At 46.0% G+C, this 15,721-nt stretch overlaps 13 non-coding genes across 13 annotated transcripts; 9 read left to right on the forward strand and 4 right to left on the reverse strand.

Moving 5' to 3' along the window:
* The first annotated feature begins 1,825 nt into the window (after positions 1-1,825).
* trnay-gua (transfer RNA tyrosine (anticodon GUA)) lies at positions 1,826-1,912 on the forward strand. The gene is given in 2 exon segments: positions 1,826-1,862; positions 1,877-1,912. It is a non-coding gene; the product is annotated as a tRNA-Tyr (tRNA).
* Positions 1,913-2,006: 94 nt separating this feature from the next.
* Positions 2,007-2,078, reverse strand: trnae-cuc (transfer RNA glutamic acid (anticodon CUC)). The gene has a single exon. It is a non-coding gene; the product is annotated as a tRNA-Glu (tRNA).
* A 1,505-nt stretch (positions 2,079-3,583) lies between these two features.
* Positions 3,584-3,670, forward strand: trnay-gua (transfer RNA tyrosine (anticodon GUA)). Its single transcript is given in 2 exon segments — positions 3,584-3,620; positions 3,635-3,670. It is a non-coding gene; the product is annotated as a tRNA-Tyr (tRNA).
* Positions 3,671-5,895: 2,225 nt separating this feature from the next.
* trnay-gua (transfer RNA tyrosine (anticodon GUA)) lies at positions 5,896-5,982 on the forward strand. The gene is given in 2 exon segments: positions 5,896-5,932; positions 5,947-5,982. It is a non-coding gene; the product is annotated as a tRNA-Tyr (tRNA).
* A 94-nt stretch (positions 5,983-6,076) lies between these two features.
* Positions 6,077-6,148, reverse strand: trnae-cuc (transfer RNA glutamic acid (anticodon CUC)). Its single transcript has one exon. It is a non-coding gene; the product is annotated as a tRNA-Glu (tRNA).
* Positions 6,149-8,887: 2,739 nt separating this feature from the next.
* Positions 8,888-8,974, forward strand: trnay-gua (transfer RNA tyrosine (anticodon GUA)). Its single transcript is given in 2 exon segments — positions 8,888-8,924; positions 8,939-8,974. It is a non-coding gene; the product is annotated as a tRNA-Tyr (tRNA).
* A 792-nt stretch (positions 8,975-9,766) lies between these two features.
* On the forward strand, positions 9,767-9,853 carry trnay-gua (transfer RNA tyrosine (anticodon GUA)). Its single transcript is given in 2 exon segments — positions 9,767-9,803; positions 9,818-9,853. It is a non-coding gene; the product is annotated as a tRNA-Tyr (tRNA).
* Positions 9,854-9,947: 94 nt separating this feature from the next.
* trnae-cuc (transfer RNA glutamic acid (anticodon CUC)) lies at positions 9,948-10,019 on the reverse strand. Its single transcript has one exon. It is a non-coding gene; the product is annotated as a tRNA-Glu (tRNA).
* A 427-nt stretch (positions 10,020-10,446) lies between these two features.
* trnay-gua (transfer RNA tyrosine (anticodon GUA)) lies at positions 10,447-10,533 on the forward strand. The gene is given in 2 exon segments: positions 10,447-10,483; positions 10,498-10,533. It is a non-coding gene; the product is annotated as a tRNA-Tyr (tRNA).
* A 2,706-nt stretch (positions 10,534-13,239) lies between these two features.
* On the forward strand, positions 13,240-13,326 carry trnay-gua (transfer RNA tyrosine (anticodon GUA)). Its single transcript is given in 2 exon segments — positions 13,240-13,276; positions 13,291-13,326. It is a non-coding gene; the product is annotated as a tRNA-Tyr (tRNA).
* A 94-nt stretch (positions 13,327-13,420) lies between these two features.
* trnae-cuc (transfer RNA glutamic acid (anticodon CUC)) lies at positions 13,421-13,492 on the reverse strand. The gene has a single exon. It is a non-coding gene; the product is annotated as a tRNA-Glu (tRNA).
* A 626-nt stretch (positions 13,493-14,118) lies between these two features.
* On the forward strand, positions 14,119-14,205 carry trnay-gua (transfer RNA tyrosine (anticodon GUA)). Its single transcript is given in 2 exon segments — positions 14,119-14,155; positions 14,170-14,205. It is a non-coding gene; the product is annotated as a tRNA-Tyr (tRNA).
* Positions 14,206-15,352: 1,147 nt separating this feature from the next.
* Positions 15,353-15,439, forward strand: trnay-gua (transfer RNA tyrosine (anticodon GUA)). Its single transcript is given in 2 exon segments — positions 15,353-15,389; positions 15,404-15,439. It is a non-coding gene; the product is annotated as a tRNA-Tyr (tRNA).
* The last annotated feature ends 282 nt before the right edge of the window (positions 15,440-15,721 follow it).

The following is a 15,721-nucleotide window of genomic DNA, read 5'->3' on the forward strand; positions in this document are numbered from 1 at the left end:
TGGCACAAAGCAATACAGCATTTCCATGTTCCCATTTGACTTGCATTTCAAGGAGAGTGTTCAGTTGCCTTCGATAGCTCAGTTGGTAGAGCGGAGGACTGTAGATATTAAAATGGCCATCCTTAGGTCGCTGGTTCAAATCATGCCCGAAGGACATCTTATTTTCTTTGTCATTTGGCTAAATCCCTAAGCTTGGCAAATCACAACAGAATCCGACTCATCCACTTTGTCAAAAAGAAACAGACAACTTCCCTGACCGGGAATCGAACCCTGGCCGCTGCGGTGAGAGCGCCGAATCCTAGCCACTAGACCACCAGGGACAACAGCTGCACTGCTATCTGCAGAAAGACTCTTTCAAGCCCTAAACCGCCTATCCATCCACACTCTGTACATGCAATGGGGCTAAGAAGAAACAAAAGGTCTAAGACGTAATTGACACGCTGCTGCAAGGAGTCAGCCTGTAGGCAAAGCCTGTATTTCTTTTCCACTCAACATCTTGAGCAGAGTAAGGGCCCTCTGTTTAGAGATCAGATGAAGTGCAGCTTTGAAACAAATCAAGTCCTCAAGGCACTCTGCTGCCATTGATACCTGAGTTGCAAGTTGTGAAGTCCAATGGATCAGCTGCACTCTCCAGGATTTTGATTTAAAGCAAGATTCTCAAGGCAAAGCCTGTATTTCTTTTGCACTCAACATCTTGAGCAGAGTACGGGGCCCTCTGTTTGGAGATCAGATGAAGTGCAGCTTTGAAAGAAATCAAGTCCTCAAGGCACTCTGCTGCAATTGATACCTGAGTTGCAAGTTGTGTAGTCCAATGGATCAGCTGCACTCTCCAGGATTTTGATTTAAAGCAAGTTTCTCAAGGCTAATCAAGTGGATTGATGGCACAAAGCAATACAGCATTTCCATGTTCCCATTTGACTTGCATTTCAAGGAGAGTGTTCAGTTGCCTTCGATAGCTCAGTTGGTAGAGCGGAGGACTGTAGATATTAAAATGGCCATCCTTAGGTCGCTGGTTCAAATCATGCTCGAAGGACATCTTATTTTCTTTGTCATTTGGCTAAATCCCTAAGCTTGGCAAATCACAACAGAATCCGACTCATCCACTTTGTCAAAAAAAAACAGACGACTTCCCTGACCGGGAATCGAACCCTGGCCGCTGCGGTGAGAGCGCCGAATCCTAGCCACTAGACCACCAGGGACAACAGCTGCACTGCTACCTGCAGAAAGACTCTTTCAAGCCCTAAACCGCCTATCCATCCACACTCTGTACATGCAATGGGGCTAAGAAGAAACAAAAGGTCTAAGACGTAATTGACACGCTGCTGCAAGGAGTCAGCCTGTAGGCAAAGCCTGTATTTCTTTTCCACTCAACATCTTGAGCAGAGTAAGGGCCCTCTGTTTAGAGATCAGATGAAGTGCAGCTTTGAAACAAATCAAGTCCTCAAGGCACTCTGCTGCCATTGATACCTGAGTTGCAAGTTGTGAAGTCCAATGGATCAGCTGCACTCTCCAGGATTTTGATTTAAAGCAAGATTCTCAAGGCAAAGCCTGTATTTCTTTTGCACTCAACATCTTGAGCAGAGTACGGGGCCCTCTGTTTGGAGATCAGATGAAGTGCAGCTTTGAAAGAAATCAAGTCCTCAAGGCACTCTGCTGCAATTGATACCTGAGTTGCAAGTTGTGTAGTCCAATGGATCAGCTGCACTCTCCAGGATTTTGATTTAAAGCAAGTTTCTCAAGGCTAATCAAGTGGATTGATGGCACAAAGCAATACAGCATTTCCATGTTCCCATTTGACTTGCATTTCAAGGGGTATGTTCAGTTGCCTTCGATAGCTCAGTTGGTAGAGCGGAGGACTGTAGGTATTAAAATGGCCATCCTTAGGTCGCTGGTTCAAATCCGGCTCGAAGGACATCTTATTTTCTTTGTCATTTGGCTAAATCCCTAAGCTTGGCAAATCACAACAGAATCCGACTCATCCACTTTGTCAAAAAGAAACAGAGGACTTCCCTGACCGGGAATCGAACCCGGGCCGCGGCGGTGAGAGCGCCGAATCCTAGCCACTAGACCACCAGGGACAACAGCTGCACTGCGACCTGCAGAAAGACTCTTTCAAGCCCTAAACCGCCTATCCATCCACACTCTGTACATGCAATGGGGCTAAGAAGAAACAAAAGGTCTTAGACGTAATTGACACGCTGCTGCAAGGAGTCAGCCTGTAGGCAAAGCCTGTATTTCTTTTCCACTCAACATCTTGAGCAGAGTAAGGGCCCTCTGTTTAGAGATCAGATGAAGTGCAGCTTTGAAACAAATCAAGTCCTCAAGGCACTCTGCTGCCATTGATACCTGAGTTGCAAGTTGTGAAGTCTAATGGATCAGCTGCACTCTCCAGGATTTTGATTTAAAGCAAGATTCTCAAGGCAAAGCCTCTATTTCTTTTGCACTCAACATCTTGAGCAGAGTACGGGGCCCTCTGTTTGGAGATCAGATGAAGTGCAGCTTTGAAAGAAATCAAGTCCTCAAGGCACTCTGCTGCAATTGATACCTGAGTTGCAAGTTGTGTAGTCCAATGGATCAGCTGCACTCTCCAGGATTTTGATTTAAAGCAAGTTTCTCAAGGCTAATCAAGTGGATTGATGGCACAAAGCAATACAGCATTTCCATGTTCCCATTTGACTTGCATTTCAAGGAGAGTGTTCAGTTGCCTTCGATAGCTCAGTTGGTAGAGCGGAGGACTGTAGGTATTAAAATGGCCATCCTTAGGTCGCTGGTTCAAATCATGCTCGAAGGACATCTTATTTTCTTTGTCATTTGGCTAAATCCCTAAGCTTGGCAAATCACAACAGAATCCGACTCATCCACTTTGTCAAAAAAAAACAGACGACTTCCCTGACCGGGAATCGAACCCTGGCCGCTGCAGTGAGAGCGCCGAATCCTAGCCACTAGACCACCAGGGCCAACAGCTGCACTGCTACCTGCAGAAAGACTCTTTCAAGCCCTAAACCGCCTATCCATCCACACTCTGTACATGCAATGGGGCTAAGAAGAAACAAAAGGTCTAAGACGTAATTGACACGCTGCTGCAAGGAGTCAGCCTGTAGGCAAAGCCTGTATTTCTTTTCCACTCAACATCTTGAGCAGAGTAAGGGCCCTCTGTTTAGAGATCAGATGAAGTGCAGCTTTGAAACAAATCAAGTCCTCAAGGCACTCTGCTGCCATTGATACCTGAGTTGCAAGTTGTGAAGTCCAATGGATCAGCTGCACTCTCCAGGATTTTGATTTAAAGCAAGATTCTCAAGGCAAAGCCTGTATTTCTTTTGCACTCAACATCTTGAGCAGAGTACGGGGCCCTCTGTTTGGAGATCAGATGAAGTGCAGCTTTGAAAGAAATCAAGTCCTCAAGGCACTCTGCTGCAATTGATACCTGAGTTGCAAGTTGTGTAGTCCAATGGATCAGCTGCACTCTCCAGGATTTTGATTTAAAGCAAGTTTCTCAAGGCTAATCAAGTGGATTGATGGCACAAAGCAATACAGCATTTCCATGTTCCCATTTGACTTGCATTTCAAGGGGTGTGTTCAGTTGCCTTCGATAGCTCAGTTGGTAGAGCGGAGGACTGTAGGTATTAAAATGGCCATCCTTAGGTCGCTGGTTCAAATCCGGCTCGAAGGACATCTTATTTTCTTTGTCATTTGGCTAAATCCCTAAGCTTGGCAAATCACAACAGAATCCGACTCATCCACTTTGTCAAAAAGAAACAGAGGACTTCCCTGACCGGGAATCGAACCCCAGCCACGGCGGTGAGAGCGCCGAATCCTAGCCACTAGACCACCAGGGACAACAGCTGCACTGCGACCTGCAGAAAGACTCTTTCAAGCCCTAAACCGCCTATCCATCCACACTCTGTACATGCAATGGGGCTAAGAAGAAACAAAAGGTCTTAGACTTAATTGACACGCTGCTGCAAGGAGTCAGCCTGTAGGCAAAGCCTGTATTTCTTTTCCACTCAACATCTTGAGCAGAGTAAGGGCCCTCTGTTTAGAGATCAGATGAAGTGCAGCTTTGAAACAAATCAAGTCCTCAAGGCACTCTGCTGCCATTGATACCTGAGTTGCAAGTTGTGAAGTCCAATGGATCAGCTGCACTCTCCAGGATTTTGATTTAAAGCAAGATTCTCAAGGCAAAGCCTGTATTTCTTTTGCACTCAACATCTTGAGCAGAGTACGGGGCCCTCTGTTTGGAGATCAGATGAAGTGCAGCTTTGAAACAAATCAAGTCCTCAAGGCACTCTGCTGCAATTGATACCTGAGTTGCAAGTTGTGTAGTCCAATGGATCAGCTGCACTCTCCAGGATTTTGATTTAAAGCAAGATTCTCAAGGCAAAGCCTGTATTTCTTTTGCACTCAACATCTTGAGCAGAGTACGGGGCCCTCTGTTTGGAGATCAGATGAAGTGCAGCTTTGAAAGAAATCAAGTCCTCAAGGCACTCTGCTGCAATTGATACCTGAGTTGCAAGTTGTGTAGTCCAATGGATCAGCTGCACTCTCCAGGATTTTGATATAAAGCAAGTTTCTCTGTTTAGGGCCCTCTGTTTAGAGATCAGATGAAGTGCAGCTTTGAAACAAATCAAGTCCTCAAGGCACTCTGCTGCCATTGATACCTGAGTTGCAAGTTGTGAAGTCCAATGGATCAGCTGCACTCTCCAGGATTTTGATTTAAAGCAAGATTCTCAAGGCAAAGCCTGTATTTCTTTTGCACTCAACATCTTGAGCAGAGTACGGGGCCCTCTGTTTGGAGATCAGATGAAGTGCAGCTTTGAAAGAAATCAAGTCCTCAAGGCACTCTGCTGCAATTGATACCTGAGTTGCAAGTTGTGTAGTCCAATGGATCAGCTGCACTCTCCAGGATTTTGATTCAAAGCAAGTTTCTCAAGGCTAATCAAGTGGATTGATGGCACAAAGCAATACAGCATTTCCATGTTCCCATTTGACTTGCATTTCAAGGAGAGTGTTCAGTTGCCTTCGATAGCTCAGTTGGTAGAGCGGAGGACTGTAGGTATTAAAATGGCCATCCTTAGGTCGCTGGTTCAAATCATGCTCAAAGGACTTCTTATTTTCTTTGTCATTTGGCTAAATCCCTAAGCTTGGCAAATCACAACAGAATCCGACTCATCCACTTTGTCAAAAAGAAACAGAGGACTTCCCTGACCGGGAATCGAACCCGGGCCGTGGCGGTGAGAGCGCCGAATCCTAGCCACTAGACCACCAGGGACAACAGCTGCACTGCGACTTGCAGAAAGACTCTTTCAAGCCCTAAACCGCCTATCCATCCACACTCTGTACATGCAATGGGGCTAAGAAGAAACAAAAGGTCTTAGACGTAATTGACACGCTGCTGCAAGGAGTCAGCCTGTAGGCAAAGCCTGTATTTCTTTTCTACTCAACATCTTGAGCAGAGTAAGGGCCCTCTGTTTAGAGATCAGATGAAGTGCAGCTTTGAAACAAATCAAGTCCTCAAGGCACTCTGCTGCCATTGATACCTGAGTTGCAAGTTGTGAAGTCCAATGGATCAGCTGCACTCTCCAGGATTTTGATTTAAAGCAAGATTCTCAAGGCAAAGCCTGTATTTCTTTTGCACTCAACATCTTGAGCAGAGTACGGGGCCCTCTGTTTGGAGATCAGATGAAGTGCAGCTTTGAAAGAAATCAAGTCCTCAAGGCACTCTGCTGCAATTGATACCTGAGTTGCAAGTTGTGTAGTCCAATGGATCAGCTGCACTCTCCAGGTTTTTGATTTAAAGCAAGTTTCTCAAGGCTAATCAAGTGGATTGATGGCACAAAGCAATACAGCATTTCCATGTTCCCATTTGACTTGCATTTCAAGGGGTGTGTTCAGTTGCCTTCGATAGCTCAGTTGGTAGAGCGGAGGACTGTAGGTATTAAAATGGCCATCCTTAGGTCGCTGGTTCAAATCCGGCTTGAAGGACATCTTGTTTTCTTTGTCATTTGGCTAAATCCCTAAGCTTGGTAAATCACAACAGAATCCGACTCATCCACTTTGTCAAAAAGAAACAGAGGACTTCCCTGACCGGGAATCGAACCCGGGCCGCGGCGGTGAGAGCGCCGAATCCTAGCCACTAGACCACCAGGGACAACAGCTGCACTGCGACCTGCAGAAAGACTCTTTCAAGCCCTAAACCGCCTATCCATCCACACTCTGTACATGCAATGGGGCTAAGAAGAAACAAAAGGTCAAAGACGTAATTGACACGCTGCTGCAAGGAGTCAGCCTGTAGGCAAAGCCTGTATTTCTTTTCCACTCAACATCATGAGCAGAGTAAGGGCCCTCTGTTTAGAGATCAGATGAAGTGCAGCTTTGAAACAAATCAAGTCCTCAAGGCACTCTGCTGCCATTGATACCTGACTTGCAAGTTGTGAAGTCTAATGGATCAGCTGCACTCTCCAGGATTTTGATTTAAAGCAAGATTCTCAAGGCAAAGCCTCTATTTCTATTGCACTCAACATCTTGAGCAGAGTACGGGGCCCTCTGTTTGGAGATCAGATGAAGTGCAGCTTTGAAAGAAATCAAGTCCTCAAGGCACTCTGCTGCAATTGATACCTGAGTTGCAAGTTGTGTAGTCCAATGGATCAGCTGCACTCTCCAGGATTTTGATTTAAAGCAAGTTTCTCAAGGCTAATCAAGTGGATTGATGGCACAAAGCAATACAGCATTTCCATGTTCCCATTTGACTTGCATTTCAAGGAGAGTGTTCAGTTGCCTTCGATAGCTCAGTTGGTAGAGCGGAGGACTGTAGGTATTAAAATGGCCATCCTTAGGTCACTGGTTCAAATCATGCTCGAAGGACATCTTATTTTCTTTGTCATTTGGCTAAATCCCTAAGCTTGGCAAATCACAACAGAATCCGACTCATCCACTTTGTCAAAAAGAAACAGACGACTTCCCTGACCGGGAATCGAACCCCGGCCGCGGCGGTGAGAGCGCCGAATCCTAGCCACTAGACCACCAGGGACAACAGCTGCACTGCGACCTGCAGAAAGACTCTTTCAAGCCCTAAACCGCCTATCCATCCACACTCTGTACATGCAATGGGGCTAAGAAGAAACAAAAGGTCTTAGACTTAATTGACACGCTGCTGCAAGGAGTCAGCCTGTAGGCAAAGCCTGTATTTCTTTTCCACTCAACATCTTGAGCAGAGTAAGGGCCCTCTGTTTAGAGATCAGATGAAGTGCAGCTTTGAAACAAATCAAGTCCTCAAGGCACTCTGCTGCCATTGATACCTGAGTTGCAAGTTGTGAAGTCCAATGGATCAGCTGCACTCTCCAGGATTTTGATTTAAAGCAAGATTCTCAAGGCAAAGCCTGTATTTCTTTTGCACTCAACATCTTGAGCAGAGTTAGGGGCCCTCTGTTTGGAGATCAGATGAAGTGCAGCTTTGAAAGAAATCAAGTCCTCAAGGCACTCTGCTGCAATTGATACCTGAGTTGCAAGTTGTGTAGTCCAATGGATCAGCTGCACTCTCCAGGATTTTGATATAAAGCAAGTTTCTCTGTTTAGGGCCCTCTGTTTAGAGATCAGATGAAGTGCAGCTTTGAAACAAATCAAGTCCTCAAGGCACTCTGCTGCCATTGATACCTGAGTTGCAAGTTGTGAAGTCCAATGGATCAGCTGCACTCTCCAGGATTTTGATTTAAAGCAAGATTCTCAAGGCAAAGCCTGTATTTCTTTTGCACTCAACATCTTGAGCAGAGTACGGGGCCCTCTGTTTGGAGATCAGATGAAGTGCAGCTTTGAAAGAAATCAAGTCCTCAAGGCACTCTGCTGCAATTGATACCTGAGTTGCAAGTTGTGAAGTCCAATGGATCAGCTGCACTCTCCAGGATTTTGATTTAAAGCAAGTTTCTCAAGGCTAATCAAGTGGATTGATGGCACAAAGCAATACAGCATTTCCATGTTCCCATTTGACTTGCATTTCAAGGGGTGTGTTCGGTTGCCTTCGATAGCTCAGTTTGTAGCGCGGAGGACTGTAGGTATTAAAATGGCCATCCTTAGGTCGCTGGTTCAAATCCGGCTCGAAGGACATCTTATTTTCTTTGTCATTTGGCTAAATCCCTAAGCTTGGTAAATCACAACAGAATCCGACTCATCCACTTTGTCAAAAAGAAACAGAGGACTTCCCTGACCGGGAATCGAACCCTGGCCGCGGCGGTGAGAGCGCCGAATCCTAGCCACTAGACCACCAGGGACAACAGCTGCACTGCGACCTGCAGAAAGACTCTTTCAAGCCCTAAACCGACTATCCATCCACACTCTGTACATGCAATGGGGCTAAGAAGAAACAAAAGGTCTTAGACGTAATTGACACGCTGCTGCAAGGAGTCAGCCTGTAGGCAAAGCCTGTATTTCTTTTCCACTCAACATCTTGAGCAGAGTAAGGGCCCTCTGTTTAGAGATCAGATGAAGTGCAGCTTTGAAACAAATGCTGTCCTCAAGGCACTCTGCTGCCATTGATACCTGAGTTGCAAGTTGTGAAGTCCAATGGATCAGCTGCACTCTCCAGGATTTTGATTTAAAGCAAGATTCTCAAGGCAAAGCCTGTATTTCTTTTGCACTCAACATCTTGAGCAGAGTACGGGGCCCTCTGTTTGGAGATCAGATGAAGTGCAGCTTTGAAAGAAATCAAGTCCTCAAGGCACTCTGCTGCAATTGATACCTGAGTTGCAAGTTGTGTAGTCCAATGGATCAGCTGCACTCTCCAGGATTTTGATATAAAGCAAGTTTCTCAAGGCTAATCAAGTGGATTGATGGCACAAAGCAATACAGCATTTCCATGTTCCCATTTGACTTGCATTTCAAGGGGTGTGTTCGGTTGCCTTCGATAGCTCAGTTGGTAGAGCGGAGGACTGTAGGTATTAAAATGGCCATCCTTAGGTCGCTGGTTCAAATCCGGCTCGAAGGACATCTTATTTTCTTTGTCATTAGGCTAAATCCCTAAGCTTGGCAAATCACAACAGAATCCGACTCATCCACTTTGTCAAAAAGAAACAGAGGACTTCCCTGACCGGGAATCGAACCCGGGCCGTGGCGGTGAGAGCGCCGAATCCTAGCCACTAGACCACCAGGGAGAACAGCTGCGCTGCGACTTGCAGAAAGACTCTTTCAAGCCCTAAACCGCCTATCCATCCACACTCTGTACATGCAATGGGGCTAAGAAGAAACAAAAGGTCTTAGACGTAATTGACACGCTGCTGCAAGGAGTCAGCCTGTAGGCAAAGCCTGTATTTCTTTTCCACTCAACATCTTGAGCAGAGTAAGGGCCCTCTGTTTAGAGATCAGATGAAGTGCAGCTTTGAAACAAATCAAGTCCTCAAGGCACTCTGCTGCCATTGATACCTGAGTTGCAAGTTGTGAAGTCCAATGGATCAGCTGCACTCTCCAGGATTTTGATTTAAAGCAAGATTCTCAAGGCAAAGCCTGTATTTCTTTTGCACTCAACATCTTGAGCAGAGTACGGGGCCCTCTGTTTGGAGATCAGATGAAGTGCAGCTTTGAAAGAAATCAAGTCCTCAAGGCACTCTGCTGCAATTGATACCTGAGTTGCAAGTTGTGTAGTCCAATGGATCAGCTGCACTCTCCAGGATTTTGATTTAAAGCAAGTTTCTCAAGGCTAATCAAGTGGATTGATGGCACAAAGCAATACAGCATTTCCATGTTCCCATTTGACTTGCATTTCAAGGAGAGTGTTCAGTTGCCTTCGATAGCTCAGTTGGTAGAGCGGAGGACTGTAGGTATTAAAATGGCCATCCTTAGGTCGCTGGTTCAAATCCGGCTCGAAGGACATCTTATTTTCTTTGTCATTTGGCTAAATCCCTAAGCTTGGCAAATCACAACAGAATCCGACTCATCCACTTTGTCAAAAAGAAACAGAGGACTTCCCTGACCGGGAATCGAACCCGGGCCGCGGCGGTGAGAGCGCCGAATCCTAGCCACTAGACCACCAGGGACAACAGCTGCACTGCGACCTGCAGAAAGACTCTTTCAAGCCCTAAACCGCCTATCCATCCACACTCTGTACATGCAATGGGACTAAGAAGAAACAAAAGGTCTAAGACGTAATTGACACGCTGCTGCAAGGAGTCAGCCTGTAGGCAAAGCCTGTATTTCTTTTCCACTCAACATCATGAGCAGAGTAAGGGCCCTCTGTTTAGAGATCAGATGAAGTGCAGCTTTGAAAGAAATCAAGTCCTCAAGGCACTCTGCTGCAATTGATACCTGAGTTGCAAGTTGTGTAGTCCAATGGATCAGCTGCACTCTCCAGGATTTTGATTTAAAGCAAGTTTCTCAAGGCTAATCAAGTGGATTGATGGCACAAAGCAATACAGCATTTCCATGTTCCCATTTGACTTGCATTTCAAGGGGTGTGTTCAGTTGCCTTCGATAGCTCAGTTGGTAGAGCGGAGGACTGTAGGTATTAAAATGGCCATCCTTAGGTCGCTGGTTCAAATCCGGCTCGAAGGACATCTTATTTTCTTTGTCATTTGGCTAAATCCCTAAGCTTGGAAAATCACAACAGAATCCGACTCATCCACTTTGTCAAAATGAAACAGAGGACTTCCCTGACCGGAAATCGAACCCGGGCCGCGGCGGTGAGAGCGCCGAATCCTAGCCACTAGACCACCAGGGACAACAGCTGCACTGCGACCTGCAGAAAGACTCTTTCAAGCCCTAAACCGCCTATCCATCCACACTCTGTACATGCAATGGGGCTAAGAAGAAACAAAAGGTCAAAGACGTAATTGACACGCTGCTGCAAGGAGTCAGCCTGTAGGCAAAGCCTGTATTTCTTTTCCACTCAACATCATGAGCAGAGTAAGGGCCCTCTGTTTAGAGATCAGATGAAGTGCAGCTTTGAAACAAATCAAGTCCTCAAGGCACTCTGCTGCCATTGATACCTGAGTTGCAAGTTGTGAAGTCCAATGGATCAGCTGCACTCTCCAGGATTTTGATTTAAAGCAAGATTCTCAAGGCAAAGCCTCTATTTCTTTTGCACTCAACATCTTGAGCAGAGTACGGGGCCCTCTGTTTGGAGATCAGATGAAGTGCAGCTTTGAAAGAAATCAAGTCCTCAAGGCACTCTGCTGCAATTGATACCTGAGTTGCAAGTTGTGTAGTCCAATGGATCAGCTGCACTCTCCAGGATTTTGATTTAAAGCAAGTTTCTCAAGGCTAATCAAGTGGATTGATGGCACAAAGCAATACAGCATTTCCATGTTCCCATTTGACTTGCATTTCAAGGAGAGTGTTCAGTTGCCTTCGATAGCTCAGTTGGTAGAGCGGAGGACTGTAGGTATTAAAATGGCCATCCTTAGGTCGCTGGTTCAAATCATGCTCGAAGGACATCTTATTTTCTTTGTCATTTGGCTAAATCCCTAAGCTTGGCAAATCACAACAGAATCCGACTCATCCACTTTGTCAAAAAGAAACAGACGACTTCCCTGACCGGGAATCGAACCCTGGCCGCTGCGGTGAGAGCGCCGAATCCTAGCCACTAGACCACCAGGGACAACAGCTGCACTGCTACCTGCAGAAAGACTCTTTCAAGCCCTAAACCGCCTATCCATCCACACTCTGTACATGCAATGGGGCTAAGAAGAAACAAAAGGTCTAAGACGTAATTGACACGCTGCTGCAAGGAGTCAGCCTGTAGGCAAAGCCTGTATTTCTTTTCCACTCAACATCTTGAGCAGAGTAAGGGCCCTCTGTTTAGAGATCAGATGAAGTGCAGCTTTGAAACAAATCAAGTCCTCAAGGCACTCTGCTGCCATTGATACCTGAGTTGCAAGTTGTGAAGTCCAATGGATCAGCTGCACTCTCCAGGATTTTGATTTAAAGCAAGATTCTCAAGGCAAAGCCTGTATTTCTTTTGCACTCAACATCTTGAGCAGAGTACGGGGCCCTCTGTTTGGAGATCAGATGAAGTGCAGCTTTGAAAGAAATCAAGTCCTCAAGGCACTCTGCTGCAATTGATACCTGAGTTGCAAGTTGTGTAGTCCAATGGATCAGCTGCACTCTCCAGGATTTTGATATAAAGCAAGTTTCTCTGTTTAGGGCCCTCTGTTTAGAGATCAGATGAAGTGCAGCTTTGAAACAAATCAAGTCCTCAAGGCACTCTGCTGCCATTGATACCTGAGTTGCAAGTTGTGAAGTCCAATGGATCAGCTGCACTCTCCAGGATTTTGATTCAAAGCAAGTTTCTCAAGGCTAATCAAGTGGATTGATGGCACAAAGCAATACAGCATTTCCATGTTCCCATTTGACTTGCATTTCAAGGAGAGTGTTCAGTTGCCTTCGATAGCTCAGTTGGTAGAGCGGAGGACAGTAGGTATTAAAATGGCCATCCTTAGGTCGCTGGTTCAAATCCGGCTCGAAGGACATCTTATTTTCTTTGTCATTTGGCTAAATCCCTAAGCTTGGAAAATCACAACAGAATCCGACTCATCCACTTTGTCAAAATGAAACAGAGGACTTCCCTGACCGGGAATCGAACCCGGGCCGCGGCGGTGAGAGCGCTGAATCCTAGCCACTAGACCGCCAGGGACAACAGCTGCACTGCGACCTGCAGAAAGACTCTTTCAAGCCCTAAACCGCCTATCCATCCACACTCTGTACATGCAATGGGGCTAAGAAGAAACAAAAGGTCAAAGACGTAATTGACACGCTGCTGCAAGGAGTCAGCCTGTAGGCAAAGCCTGTATTTCTTTTCCACTCAACATCATGAGCAGAGTAAGGGCCCTCTGTTTAGAGATCAGATGAAGTGCAGCTTTGAAACAAATCAAGTCCTCAAGGCACTCTGCTGCCATTGATACCTGAGTTGCAAGTTGTGAAGTCCAATGGATCAGCTGCACTCTCCAGGATTTTGATTTAAAGCAAGATTCTCAAGGCAAAGCCTGTATTTCTTTTGCACTCAACATCTTGAGCAGAGTACGGGGCCCTCTGTTTGGAGATCAGATGAAGTGCAGCTTTGAAAGAAATCAAGTCCTCAAGGCACTCTGCTGCAATTGATACCTGAGTTGCAAGTTGTGTAGTCCAATGGATCAGCTGCACTCTCCAGGATTTTGATTCAAAGCAAGTTTCTCAAGGCTAATCAAGTGGATTGATGGCACAAAGCAATACAGCATTTCCATGTTCCCATTTGACTTGCATTTCAAGGAGAGTGTTCAGTTGCCTTCGATAGCTCAGTTGGTAGAGCGGAGGACTGTAGGTATTAAAATGGCCATCCTTAGGTCGCTGGTTCAAATCCGGCTCGAAGGACATCTTATTTTCTTTGTCATTTGGCTAAATCCCTAAGCTTGGAAAATCACAACAGAATCCGACTCATCCACTTTGTCAAAATGAAACAGAGGACTTCCCTGACCGGGAATCGAACCCGGGCCGCGGCGGTGAGAGCGCCGAATCCTAGCCACTAGACTACCAGGGACAACAGCTGCACTGCGACCTGCAGAAAGACTCTTTCAAGCCCTAAACCGCCTATCCATCCACACTCTGTACATGCAATGGGGCTAAGAAGAAACAAAAGGTCAAAGACGTAATTGACACGCTGCTGCAAGGAGTCAGCCTGTAGGCAAAGCCTGTATTTCTTTTCCACTCAACATCATGAGCAGAGTAAGGGCCCTCTGTTTAGAGATCAGATGAAGTGCAGCTTTGAAACAAATCAAGTCCTCAAGGCACTCTGCTGCCATTGATACCTGAGTTGCAAGTTGTGAAGTCCAATGGATCAGCTGCACTCTCCAGGATTTTGATTTAAAGCAAGATTCTCAAGGCAAAGCCTGTATTTCTTTTGCACTCAACATCTTGAGCAGAGTACGGGGCCCTCTGTTTGGAGATCAGATGAAGTGCAGCTTTGAAAGAAATCAAGTCCTCAAGGCACTCTGCTGCAATTGATACCTGAGTTGCAAGTTGTGTAGTCCAATGGATCAGCTGCACTCTCCAGGATTTTGATTTAAAGCAAGTTTCTCAAGGCTAATCAAGTGGATTGATGGCACAAAGCAATACAGCATTTCCATGTTCCCATTTGACTTGCATTTCAAGGGGGGTGTTTGGTTGCCTTCGATAGCTCAGTTGGTAGAGCGGAGGACTGTAGGTATTAAAATGGCCATCCTTAGGTCGCTGGTTCAAATCCGGCTTGAAGGACATCTTGTTTTCTTTGTCATTTGGCTAAATCCCTAAGCTTGGTAAATCACAACAGAATCCGACTCATCCACTTTGTCAAAAAGAAACAGACGACTTCCCTGACCGGGAATCGAACCCTGGCCGCTGCGGTGAGAGCGCCGAATCCTAGCCACTAGACCACCAGGGACAACAGCTGCACTGCGACCTGCAGAAAGACTCTTTCAAGCCCTAAACCGCCTATCCATCCACACTCTGTACATGCAATGGGGCTAAGAAGAAACAAAAGGTCTTAGACTTAATTGACACGCTGCTGCAAGGAGTCAGCCTGTAGGCAAAGCCTGTATTTCTTTTCCACTCAACATCTTGAGCAGAGTAAGGGCCCTCTGTTTAGAGATCAGATGAAGTGCAGCTTTGAAACAAATCAAGTCCTCAAGGCACTCTGCTGCCATTGATACCTGAGTTGCAAGTTGTGAAGTCCAATGGATCAGCTGCACTCTCCAGGATTTTGATTTAAAGCAAGATTCTCAAGGCAAAGCCTGTATTTCTTTTGCACTCAACATCTTGAGCAGAGTACGGGGCCCTCTGTTTGGAGATCAGATGAAGTGCAGCTTTGAAAGAAATCAAGTCCTCAAGGCACTCTGCTGCAATTGATACCTGAGTTGCAAGTTGTGTAGTCCAATGGATCAGCTGCACTCTCCAGGATTTTGATATAAAGCAAGTTTCTCTGTTTAGGGCCCTCTGTTTAGAGATCAGATGAAGTGCAGCTTTGAAACAAATCAAGTCCTCAAGGCACTCTGCTGCCATTGATACCTGAGTTGCAAGTTGTGAAGTCCAATGGATCAGCTGCACTCTCCAGGATTTTGATTTAAAGCAAGATTCTCAAGGCAAAGCCTCTATTTCTTTTGCACTCAACATCTTGAGCAGAGTACGGGGCCCTCTGTTTGGAGATCAGATGAAGTGCAGCTTTGAAAGAAATCAAGTCCTCAAGGCACTCTGCTGCAATTGATACCTGAGTTGCAAGTTGTGTAGTCCAATGGATCAGCTGCACTCTCCAGGATTTTGATTTAAAGCAAGTTTCTCAAGGCTAATCAAGTGGATTGATGGCACAAAGCAATACAGCATTTCCATGTTCCCATTTGACTTGCATTTCAAGGGGTGTGTCCAGTTGCCTTCGATAGCTCAGTTGGTAGAGCGGAGGACTGTAGGTATTAAAATGGCCATCCTTAGGTCGCTGGTTCAAATCCGGCTTGAAGGACATCTTGTTTTCTTTGTCATTTGGCTAAATCCCTAAGCTTGGTAAATCACAACAGAATCCGACTCATCCACTTTGTCAAAAAGAAACAGACGACTTCCCTGACCGGGAATCGAACCCTGGCCGCTGCGGTGAGAGCGCCGAATCCTAGCCACTAGACCACCAGGGACAACAGCTGCACTGCGACCTGCAGAAAGACTCTTTCAAGCCCTAAACCGCCTATCCATCCACACTCTGTACATGCAATGGGGCTAAGAAGAAACAAAAGGTCTTAGACTTAATTGA

This window comes from Salminus brasiliensis, chromosome 3 (assembly GCF_030463535.1).
Source record: "Salminus brasiliensis chromosome 3, fSalBra1.hap2, whole genome shotgun sequence".
Taxonomy (NCBI): Eukaryota; Metazoa; Chordata; class Actinopteri; order Characiformes; family Bryconidae; genus Salminus; species Salminus brasiliensis.